Source organism: Seriola aureovittata, chromosome 8 (genome assembly GCF_021018895.1).
Source record: "Seriola aureovittata isolate HTS-2021-v1 ecotype China chromosome 8, ASM2101889v1, whole genome shotgun sequence".
Classification (NCBI taxonomy): domain Eukaryota; kingdom Metazoa; phylum Chordata; class Actinopteri; order Carangiformes; family Carangidae; genus Seriola; species Seriola aureovittata.
The window spans coordinates 6,301,921-6,314,253 of record NC_079371.1 but is presented as its reverse complement, the minus strand read 5'-3'; the positions used below and the strand labels follow the sequence as shown (position 1 = coordinate 6,314,253).

General features: G+C 38.1%; 1 pseudogene; it reads left to right on the top strand.

The window, feature by feature from the left end:
* LOC130173970 (ecto-NOX disulfide-thiol exchanger 2-like) overlaps positions 1-12,333 on the top strand; it is a 160,370-nt pseudogene that overhangs the window by 128,261 nt on the left and 19,776 nt on the right.

Below are 12,333 nucleotides of genomic sequence, written 5' to 3'. Positions count from 1 at the left end.
GAGAGCATCCCCAGAACCCGTCTTAAATAAATATAAACCTCCCCAGCTGCTCAATCTGTAAAGACGCTAAGTAATGTTTATGTGTGTGTGCATGATGCATGTGCACCACTCTGCGTTATGTGTGTGTTGTTGAGGTCTGACAGAGTGTGTGTTGTGCTGATGCCGGTGTGTGGGAGCGTATTCTCTCCAATGCTGCTCTGACTTGTAAGCAGCACGGCGAGGCAGCGGAGGACAGGACTACCACAGCGGAATAACAACAATAGAAATCAATAAAGTCTCTTGACATCATCTGATTATTCACCAGACAAAGCAGGAGTACAGCTAAACAACCTGCGCTTTGTAAACAGCGGCTATACAACACGGCGCTCACCTTTACTGTAGAAATTTCATAAGGGCTTTTTACCAAGATATTTCTATTTATCATTGATTTTACCCGAAACTGTTCTTCTTATTTAACCGCCTGCTCTTTCATGTTGAGCGTTTAGATATGATATTTTTTTTTATCCCATCATTTAGTTCATCCATTCTGTTCTTTTCCATGGCAGTAACTCATCTCATCTCATTATCTTCATTCCCTCATTCTCTCGTCTCAGAAACTCTTGCACATGACCTGCAGACGACCCAGCAAACAATTAGAATAGATGTTGCTCAAGTCAGCGTGTGTCAATTATACAATAATGCACAAACATTAATTACATTTTATTATTAATTAATTCATTATTATTATTTAATTATTAATATTTTTTTCTTCTTGCCCTCTTTAATTGTGCATACATTGTGAAGTGTTCTCTTCATTTGATCTCGTTTGAACTTGATACCTCCTGCGTTTTCCCTGATCAACAAATAATGAGTAAATTTTGCAGTGGCAGCTTTTCCTTGCTCCTGTTGACCCTAAGTCTTTCGTTCTGTCCCCTCTTGGCAAGACAGAACTTTAGTTGGCAGAGGCTGCTCTGTTATTGTATGTCTGTGGTATCGATTTTGGCCTCATTTCTCTGTCTCCTGTCCTCTCTTTTTACTTTCTACTTTCCTCCTATCTTGGTGAAATGATTGAGAGTTTGTAAAGGCAGCACTTTTTCTAGCCTCTCTTATGTAGACGCCTTTTTCCGTCACTTTACTTCTGCCCAGATGACAGTTAATACAGTGAGGGGATTTTTTTTTTCTATCTTGCCATGCTCATATTGACCCTGACTCTTGCTCTCTCCACCTCTTCTGCTCCCTGTTCTCTTAGATGACAGTAAGTTTCCTGAAGCAGTGCGTGTGCTCCTGACCTGGCTGGAACGAGGTGAAGTTAGCCGCAGGAACGCCAATAACTTCTACTCCATGATCCAGTCGTCCAACAACCACATCCGCCGGCGGCTGAGCGAGAAGAGTCAGCATTGAGAAGGAAATGGAAGAGGCCAAAGAGATTAGCAAGACCACAATGGCTGCTGTACTGGCTTAGTGTGAGTCCTGCCTGCTCAGTCACACAGTGCATGTATATGTAGTTTCAGACTGGCAACTTATAACCCTCTGATGAATCTTTGCAAAAAGCAACATCATAAGTTTCCCGTGTTAAGGAAACACCTTTCAAAACAAGGTTATGAAGTGCTTTGCAGAGCATGACAAGACAATGCTGAAAAGACATACATATACTTTAGGAATAATATAGATACTGTAGAAACATTTAAAAGAGATTTAAATATATATAAACACACTATAACATGGCTTTTGAATGGGTATTGAAAATGGATTTTTGAGATTTAAAGCCCCTCTAACACATACTGACTTTTTAGTAAAATCAATCTAAAACTCGCAGGTAACTTGTGAAGGGGCAAAGAATTGGTACAAAATGTTTAGAACCTTTTTGATTTGGTTATCAGCTTCACAGCCGTATTCATTTATCAACAGGAGGCCTGTCTGAGTGAGCCATGAGTACTGGGAGTTATAATAGATGAGTTGTTGGATAAAAAAGAAGAAAAAAAAAAAGCAAATACTTTTATTTCAAGGTCATGAAAGAGAATCTCTTGGCTGCTGTCTGTCCCCCAACGGACTGAGATACAATTATTACGTAACTGTTGCACCATAACGCTAAAACACAGATCAAAATGAGAAATCACTGGAATTAGTGGTGACATGCTTAACATTAATGAACAAGAATTTGAAATTTGATTTTAGCAGGCTGAGTCATATGGGGATAAAATAAAAGGGTCTTTGATTTAACTAAAGCAGCTGATATGCCTCGCTCCACAGTACATGTTTATGTAAAAGGTGCAATGGTGAATCCTGCTGTATCTGCAGACGCCAAAACTGTTTGGATCCAGAAATGTTGCTCCTCCCCACTTGACCCACCATGAAGGCTTGACCAAAATCTCACAAGGCCCTGAGTTGGCAAATTGGGTCTTAACATGGAAAATTGGCTCAGGCCCCTCGCCACCAGTCAGGGAAACAGGATATCACGAGAGTATTTACAGGTTAAGGAGCATGTGAGCTCTTGCGTCTCTCTTGGTCACACATACATGCACTCGGTAAACAATTTATCCTATGTCACAGTCCCCGGAGAATAGCGCTCCGTCTTACAGAATTTGCCATTCAGTTAGTGCTATACTTGGGTAACAGGTGCAATCGACCACGCTATGCTGCAGTAATTCCCCTGACACTCTGCAGTTTGCTGTTCTATCACAGGTCACCGCTCTATACACAGCATATCAAATGCTCAAATATCCAGTGAGAAATACCATGACATAAATACACTCTAACCCGCACGTTTCACACATACACTTAGCAACACACACAAGGTCTTGCTCTCTCTCCCTGACTCTTCTTTCTCTCTTTCTCACACACACAGAAAGCAAGCAACACTTTACATTAATCATAAAAATAATAGGATTTGTTGCAAGTGACAAACGTTCCTGGAGCCACTTTGTAAAAGCTCACTGTAAGACAAAAATAAACTTGAAGCAGATTCTGTCCTTGTTATAGCTGATGTAAGGTGGCTTATTTTTATGAGCAAAATGTTTTAATTCAACCACACAAGGAAGACTTGTACCACATCTGCAATGCTGCAGTCCTACATCTAGTTCTGCTAGCTGTAGTCATAACAAAGGCACTGCCTGTTTCCGAGCATTATAGACAGAAATAAAAATTTAGCGATTAATTAATCACAAACCTGTTATTGATAGTGACCATATAGCCTGGCTCCTTACTTCTGCATGAGTGTCCATATATCGGATTTGTTCAACAACTGAAACAGGTCTGGTGATGTGCCCGCTGACAGCTCTTTCCCCTTAACAATGGTTATGTAGCAATAGCAAAACTTACAAACAGGTCCTTTAAGGCTCAATAATTATATTAACAAAAATTGAATTACAACATAGTCAGATTACAAGAAAAGCACAAAGTATGTGTAAAAAATGCAAAATACTTCAACAATGAAATTTAGATTTACCAAAAAGAAGACTTACATGTATAGGGCTTATTTGGAAAGAGATTGAAAATGCATTTTTCAATATAATATATGTATTACTGTGTCCAGTATGAGCAAGTCTTTGGAGATATAAGGTAAGTTTACCTTTTATCTCTTGCCTTCATTCAAGTTCTTTACCTTTATGTCACACAGCCGAGTCAACACTGTGTTCTCCTTTTTCCATTTATCTGATACATTACAATGTGTAAGAAAAGTATGACATGAAAAAGGAACCACAAACTGTGAATGGCTCCGTTGAATGGCACAAAACAACAACAGTGAGGATGTGTCAACTGAAATCACTGTGCTGCTCTGTTTGATGCAAACCTACAGTATAAGCCTTCTTGTATTGATAGCTACTCATGTCGTATTGGTTTCAAAAGGGCAGGATTGAAGTGGGTTACGACCTCCTCTGACTTTCTCTTCCTTTGCCTTTCTCTCGTTCTATGTCTTTATTTGTCTCCGTCAGTCACACTCACTCATTCCGGTCGTTCTTTGTGTCTTTCTCTCTCATTAAAGGCCATCCACATCCAACACAATAATCCATACAAACACTTATTTCTATTCATGAGTTTGTCTTCCGCTCACCGTAGTTCCACCCATGCAAATGTCAACACTGAGATTGGTCTCCCATGAGGCGGTTTTACACACCACACCTGTGAACAAAAGACACATCCATATTTACCAGGCTCTGCTTTTGTCAGAGCTTCTGCCTACCACCCAAGGACACATTATTACAGACATTCACACCTCTGTCACCTTGAATAGAATTACCTTTATAGTAAAGCCCTGGAGGCACCAGACATGTGGAAAGAGGAGCATCTTGCTTATGGCTGATGCGCCGCCGTTTTCTCAACTGTGTTTTCTCAACTGTGTTTTCTCAACTGTGTTTTCTCAACTGTGTTTTCTCAACTGTGTTTTCTTCATGTGCCCAGAGTATTCTTACCAAAGTAGTAGTAGTAGTAGTTTCCATTTCTGAAGCATCAAATGCACATTTGAATGTATATGATTGCCTATATTTATTGATGATCATTATGAAATTAATTTACAATCATGCATTCCATTTGTCATTTACTTTTTCTCTATGTAAATAGGAAAACTGGCTTTTTCCCACATGCTCAGGAAATGATTAGAAATATTTCTGCAACTTTGGACAGTCCGACACAACCATTTTCCACTCTTCAGGTCCCTTTCTGTGTGTAGATCCAAGTGAAACACCATGAATACCTTTGAGAAGAGACCGCTAGAGGTGTGCTCCGTTATCTCCGAATTTAAATGATTACGGTGAGTCGCCACTCACTATGACAACTGGCTTTTCACCCTGCCTTCGAATGTAGCCAGAGCAGAGCAGCTAAAAGCTGTTAACTGGTCAGGGAATACAAGACCTTGTGGTTGTGTGCTTTTTAGAAGAGAAAACGAAAAACCTGACCAGGAGTGTTGCTACTACCATGGACTGTGTCTTGGCCCTAACCACAACTAGTTTCTGACATGTCTTGCTAAGCACGACTGCCTTCCATCAAAAACATAGGCAAGATCTCCTGGGTGCTTCCCTCTCACTAGAGAGATAGTTTTACCTCTCAGTGCTTTCAGAGAGGAGGAGGAAAAAGCCAAGTTAAAGCATCATCTTCCTCTGTTGTCTGAGTTCCCTGCCATCTGTCTACTTTGGAGGAGAAAGTGCTGTGCTTTAGGTTTGGCCTGTACGCCCTCTTTTGGCTGAACCCTGGACCAAAGCAACAGTGTAAATACATGAAGAATCTGCAATTTGTTGCAGCTAGATTTATGTTTTTTCTGCCAATGTTATGGCCCACTTTAAGTCCCGAAATGAAATTATTTTAATTGATGCCAGAATGTTTTCTGGCCCCTTACAACTAACTGGTTTCTTTATGAAGTAGTTTTGTCAGTTCTGATTTATAAAATGAACAGTTTTCCAGAGCAAGTTCCGCTGTGTTCTGCTGCCATACTTACTAATTTGTTTGCTGTGGATTAGTTCCAGGCTTTGTACACAGTGAAAAATATGAGATCTTGATTTCTACTCACCAACTGATTGATCAGTCTTTGGATATAAAAATATCACGTAGAATTTCTTCGATTAAAGTACTTTAAACATTGGTTTATATTGATTCCATATGCTTAAGAACCTTGCACATTCAGTAACCTTACCATAACAATGTCAATTCTGCACTCTCTAATTTTCATGTATTTTTAGTGGATGTCAGTGACTGAGCCTCACAGCAGTGCAGAGAAAGCTAAATCAAATTGGAATTGGAATTTGAAAATGGACGAATGTTTAAATATACCTTATAGATGGAGCATGTGTTCAGATGTATCAGTGCCTGATCCAAATGTGGTGACTGCCAGGGATGGTAGACACAAAGCAGTGGATTGCAATTAAGACTTCAATAAAACTTAAGTACTCTTAGAATAAATGCATTATTAATACAGACACCTAATGGACATGTACACACTTATAGACATACATTTTCCAAGGCCAAACTGTATTGTCCAATATATAAGCTTCAATATACATCCAGAACATAAAAACAGACACCTTGGGGGGAAATTGCAATATCAATACACCATAATGTAGAACAGAGCTGGTGCAGTCTTTACCATGAACATATCAAGAGTAGAAAGGGTGCAGTATGTGATGGTTGCGAGATACATCGAGCTCTACAGCCATCTTGTTGTTTTTCTATAATGTTATTGTATTGAGTGATGGCGGGAATCTATACAGATGAAGTGCTGAGTTCACTGTCTTCAGCCTCCAAGTCATCCTGATGGTCTCTTTAGAAAGGGAAAGAAGGCAGCCAGTCAGCAAAACAACATAAAAGAGTCTATCCTGGCATCATATAAAAGCTGAGGTAGTTATGATTGTGAATTAATGCCTAGTCGCCTGGACAGCCATCACAGAGGACTGTATTGGCAATTGCTACAGGTGAGTAGATTAAAGACTGATAACACAATGACTCAAAATTAGCTGCCAAACAGCTGAATATCTAGAAAAACAAACTGTTCTTTGTGCTTTGTTGGTAGAGCTTCTTAAGAGGACTTTTGAGCTGAACACAGTGTAAATAACAGATACGAGTATGACTTGCATAATAATTGAAGCAACTGAATTAATAAGAAATCAACTGACTGTAAGTGCATTTCTTCATATTCTCTTTGGTCTACAATATTTTGATCATGTAAATGTCCTAATGTTTTAGGATATGATTTGACTTCCTCATCTAAGTTGCATTTGTGTCCTGTGTTTTCTCCTGTCTCTCTTCTGTAAGCCACATTATGATGAACCAAATCTGACAAAAGCATTTGCATTTTACCAAATAACAATGATTGAGACTTCGTTGGTAAAGATTTTGAACATTGCTATATCTTAAAAGCTTCATAAAATTAGAATCGGATTTCTAATCAGCCATATTACCTGGTGTCATACCAAAGATGTTGCTTCTTTGATTAAAGTAGTTCTCCTTCGCCTCAGAAAACACAATAAACATGATGGAAGTGTTCTTTTGTTATCTTTTTTTGACTCACACAACCATCTGCTAAAAACTTTATAACCTTTAATATAACTTTGACACGAAGAACATCCATATTGGCAATTTTATGCCAGGCAGCATTCTCTCTTCACACCATAGAGAATACCTCTAAATCTGCTGAAAATCTGGACTTTACAATGGTTCCACTGGGTTACAGTGTATAATATTTGATATTATTTAATATTTTATCGTTGATGCTGCACATTAAACAAAAAACTAAATCCCTGAGTGTGGTGTATCTGAAACATTCACTGTAAAACTATTTCAAGAGGACAGCAGCCATGTTTTTTAGCTCTTGTCACACTTTCTCAGCAATGAACAATCTCTTACGGGCCCTACTATTACAACCAATTTCATGGGAAAGCAACCATCTCTATGTCGCCAATGATTGAATCCTTTTAAGACAGTGATTCTCCCCTTGCAGGGGCATAGAGCTACTGCAGGTGGTGTGTAGAAGACCAGGGAAAAACATGGAATTTATACGGGAAGATAAACAAACAACAGTTTGTTGCTATTGTGCCGACCTTTATTTTACTAAAACTCAAGTTGGATCCTTTTTTATAAGTTACTTTCCCTATCACTGTAAATGATTGATAATAATTGTGGGGTGATGGGGGGTTTATTTTTTTCAGTTTCTGCAGGGGAGCGTGCCAGAAATAGTTTGAGAACAGCTGTTTTAAGATAATATGTGCTGTGTAGAAATCTGTTGGACAGAGTATTAATTATTGGTGGGTGTAGGCTAGTAGGTGACGAGAATATCAACTCTTTATGTCAATACATGGCACATAAAAGAAGCCTAGAGCCAAACCACTGTGAAACATATTGCTTGTTGCCCTTTTCCTTGCATTAATGTTTCTTTAAATTATCTCCCGTCATTGAAATTTGAAGAAACCAAAGACTCCTACATTATCCTACTATGATGATAAAATTAAAAGGACACACCAAAACCGATCCAAACAAGATGAGGAAAATATATTTGGGGTCTGTGGTTGATGGAGTTTGCTAAATGTGATCAGGTACATGTGTGCTGTGTTTAGAAATGCATGTGGCAACATCTAGCTGGCTCCACTCTTTCACTCCTCTTTCCTACTTCCCTCTTTCTTTCTCTTTCTTTTGCCCTTCCATGCATCTGTACATCTTTTATTCACCATAGTTGAACAGATTATGTCTGTATTCCACGCTGCTTCCAAACAAAAGACATGGGACCATTTCTCCAAAGCCCAACGCAATAACCTGGACATGTGGCATAAACAGGTTAGGTTTGATATTTTTATTTTCCTGCAGGATTACATCATCTTTTTTGTAATTGCATGCAAAGGAATGTACATAGCTGTATATAATTTTAGTAAGGACCAATTTAGCAGTGATCAATACTTTTGGTATTTTTAAACATTTTTCAACCTTTTTGTTTTAAGTAAAAAATTGTAAACTGTTAATTGTAAACTGTGTATATAGGTTCTTCCAATGTATATTTTGTGATGGCAAAGTACAAAGAATAAGAGCAAGGGGGCTAAAATTGAACCCTGAGGCCCTCCTAAAGGAGGAGATTCAACCTATTGGGAGCTGTTTCCCAAATGGCAACTTGGACACGTATGTAGTAAATTAAAATTTCATGGTTTAAGAGTGTCAATTAGCAAAAAAAGGGAATTTGATATTAGAGTGTGAATATTGTGTCCATACAAGTTTCGTTCTGGCTCTGCGTCAAGCTGAAACAATATAGAAATTAGTCTATTTTTACATTCATTATCAGGAATAGGTGTCTTTCTAATACATGAAGGAACATTAGAACTCTGATTAATAGTGAAGCAGAGTTATAAACACTCAACATTTTAACAATATAGTTTTTACCTAGTTTTTGCCTCAAATTTTTATATTAAATTTAGTAATCCTATTTGCACGTAGTACTAATCAAAATAATAAGAATTATATTAATAACAGGTGTAAATGGAAAAGTTTATGATTAGATCTCATCCAGATGATGTATATCGGTTCAGGTCGCATGTTAAATAAGGTTTTGCGGGTAATTTTAGGTTGTTCTAATGCATTTCTGTTCTTAACAGCATCATCATTCGCTGCTTGTGGCCATGTATAGAGAGACAGAGTACAGTGCGTGTTTTCATGTTTTGTCTGAGCAGGAAATTGAGGTTATCAACCTCATCATTTTTTTCAGAAACTAAGAGGGCTTTGCTTTTTGCATTATTATTTACTATTAGGCCAATTCCACATTAATTATGGTGAAGACTTGTGTTTAATGTAGTCTGATTGGTGAAGTTTTGATTTGCAGAGAGTCTGTTAATGAGTGAAGAGACAGTTGAATTAGGGGTGCAATCAACAATATTTTACACACAGACACACACATATTCATGCACTCACACAAACACTGTGTATAATGTTGTATATCCACGCACAGGAAACGCACATCATTCCAAATCAAGCTTTGTCACAGGATGTTGCTGAAACATTTTCCCTGTTGAATGTCAATGAGGCCCTATTCTTTGTGAATATTCATGTACAGTATCAAAAGAGAATAGCGTTCATTCTGCGCCATCCCCTGCAGACCTATGAAAATGCTAATAACTTTCCAGAAATAGATCTAGGCAAGCATTTAGAACTGCTGCTGGGAGCTGTCCACATTAGAGTCTTGATACATTAATCACACTTTATACTTTAACCTACGAATATTGATTTGCTGTTAGGCGGAGCACCATGCCTCTACATATTGCTATTAACTCCCAAGTGTAATGGCAGCAGCCTTTGTATCAGAGGTGGTAGCTCATAGGGTGAATGTATGTTCACACTCCAAATAAGCTCCTGAATGATTCACGATGCTTCAGTCAGGCTGGGTGTTGTGTACATTATGGTATCTGTTGGTTATACAACAAATTGAAGGAGCGATTTGTAAGTTTTGCTATTTACTTTCCAGTCTAGAGGAAGAAGTTGCATATTTAGTATTAAACTAAATTCCTTTACCCACCAAAGGTGGTCTCCAGCACTGAAAAGCAAACCTCTTGTTTTGCTTCTATTTCTAGCACTGCTTTTCATCTAATGAAGTTAGCATGCTAACCAGCTAGCCTCAGCCCAGTGGGACTGTCGTCAATTTCCGACACTGAGTCACCGTATCGTCGAGTCTGTCATGAAGAAGTAGCTCTGTTCAGAAGGCGTAATAACTGGCTGAAGCTCTTGCCAAGACTAGTAAGTAAACAGCTGTTAATGCTAACATTGGTTATGTAACAATAGCAAAACTCACAAATGGCTCCTTTAAATACAGTACATTTAAAGTTTTTGTAAGGCACTTTTATGCTCAATAACATTTTCCAAAGATTAAAAAAGCAAAGAGTATGCATTATATATGAGGAAAACAATAATGTGAAAGCTCATGATTAAAGGAGTACTGTGAATCAGAGTCTGACCATTCTTACAGATAATATTTCCGTCCACCGCTTTTGACTTGACTGATATATCTCAACAACTATTGGATCATTTGCCATGAAACTTGGTACACACAGTCACAGGCTCCAGAAATAACTCTGGTGATCCTTTGTCTTCTCATCTAGTGCCCTTATCATGTCAGAATTTTGATCCGACATGACAATGACATCCCCATATATCCTCAGCTGTACTTTTGTGTTTAGTGCTAATTAGCAAATGTTAGCATGCTGTTACTTTAAACTAAGATGATGAACATGGTTATCATTATACCTGCAAAACATCAGCATCTTAGCATTGTCCTTGTGAGCATGTTAGCATGCTGATATTAGCATTTAGCTCAAAGCACCTAACTGAAACTTAAAACATGACAGCACCAGTTGTTTTGGCAAATCCCCCAAAAATGACATTCATAAAACAGATCATAAAACGTGGTATGTAAGGCAAAAAGGATTATCTTATCATGAATAAAACAACATTTCGTGTAAGACTCGATGGGCTAAAAAACATAATTTTAGTATTATATTAGTGTACAGGCTTCTACTGCAGAGGAAATCATCTGCACAGACACAATGTCACGTCTCTTTCTCTCACTAAGGTGAAATCTGTTATGTCTCTTAAGGGACACCAGGTTTTCCTCCCCTTTGACATGGCACAGGAAATTGAAGTAACAAAATTGAAAAGTAGATGGTTGAGGAAAACAAATGTTGAGATGCAACTACCAAAGCAACTGCAGTTATTGCATGCAGTCCTTCTGTGTTGTTATTCTTCTTTTCTTTGGTTGTCTCAATTGTGATGTATTTTTCATTGTCATTGTAAGTCACGTATGTAACAAGTAGTTTTTTTTTTATGTTTTATTCATGGCGACTACCTTGAAACATTCTATGATGGCATTTGAGGGTGTTCTCCGTGTTAACAGCAAGACGTTGGATTCACAATGGAATATGCTGCTCTTTGATCTTTAGTTCTTTAACATGCTCAACAGCCTGTTTTAATCCCACTGTCTTTTATCTGTTATATACTTTCACACTGCATTAAACAGAGAGGAAAGGCCTTGTGCCTTCCAATGTGATAATAGAGCTCATTTGTGTGTGTGTGTGTGTGTGTGTGTGTGCGCGTGCGTACGTGTGTGTGCATGTGCGTGTGTTTACCAGGCAATAACAGCAAGGTAAGAGGCTGACAGGACAATATTATCTCTCTGCAGGTCGAACTGTACCAGACTAAAAGTGTCCAGAATGAAGGTCGAAGTATTTTCATGTAACTTGAAATTATTTTGTCCTCCTTAGAGTGCCAAAGAAAGTCACTTTACCACATAATTTCTCAGCCACAGGCAATTACACTTGCCTATGGCTGTAGCTTTGTGTTTTGTCTCCAAAAAGGTTAAAAAGAAGAGGAGGGATGAGACAAATATGAGAATCATTTGTGTAGTTTGATATATCTACACTAATGTGTCACCATAAAATCATTCTCCTCTGTGTATGTAAGCAAAATATTTTGTTAAAGTCCTTTACCTTTCTCAACCATAGCAAAGCAAAGATTAGTAAGTGAGTAAGAGAAATGTAAACCCTCACATGTTGTCTTTACCAAGATCTTAAGAATACTTGACATCACTTTACTTTAAGTTACCCTTTAATAGAAGTCACAGATTGTGTGTTATAAATCCTTTTTAATGTGGGCTTGAAGTGTATACTAAATATTTTTAATAGCATATATCATAATAACCTCAAAATACAAAAAATGTACACACTTGACTGGTGACATCTGACAAGGTAGTGTGGAAGAGACATAAAGACAGTTTTGCATCTCAAGCAGCAGTTGTTATTCTTTGTACTCATGATCAAACCAAACAATCCCTGCAGGTGTCCATATTGTCAATTCCTTGGTAGCTGAAGTTTACAGGTGACACGTCACCCTCTTTTCACTTCCCAT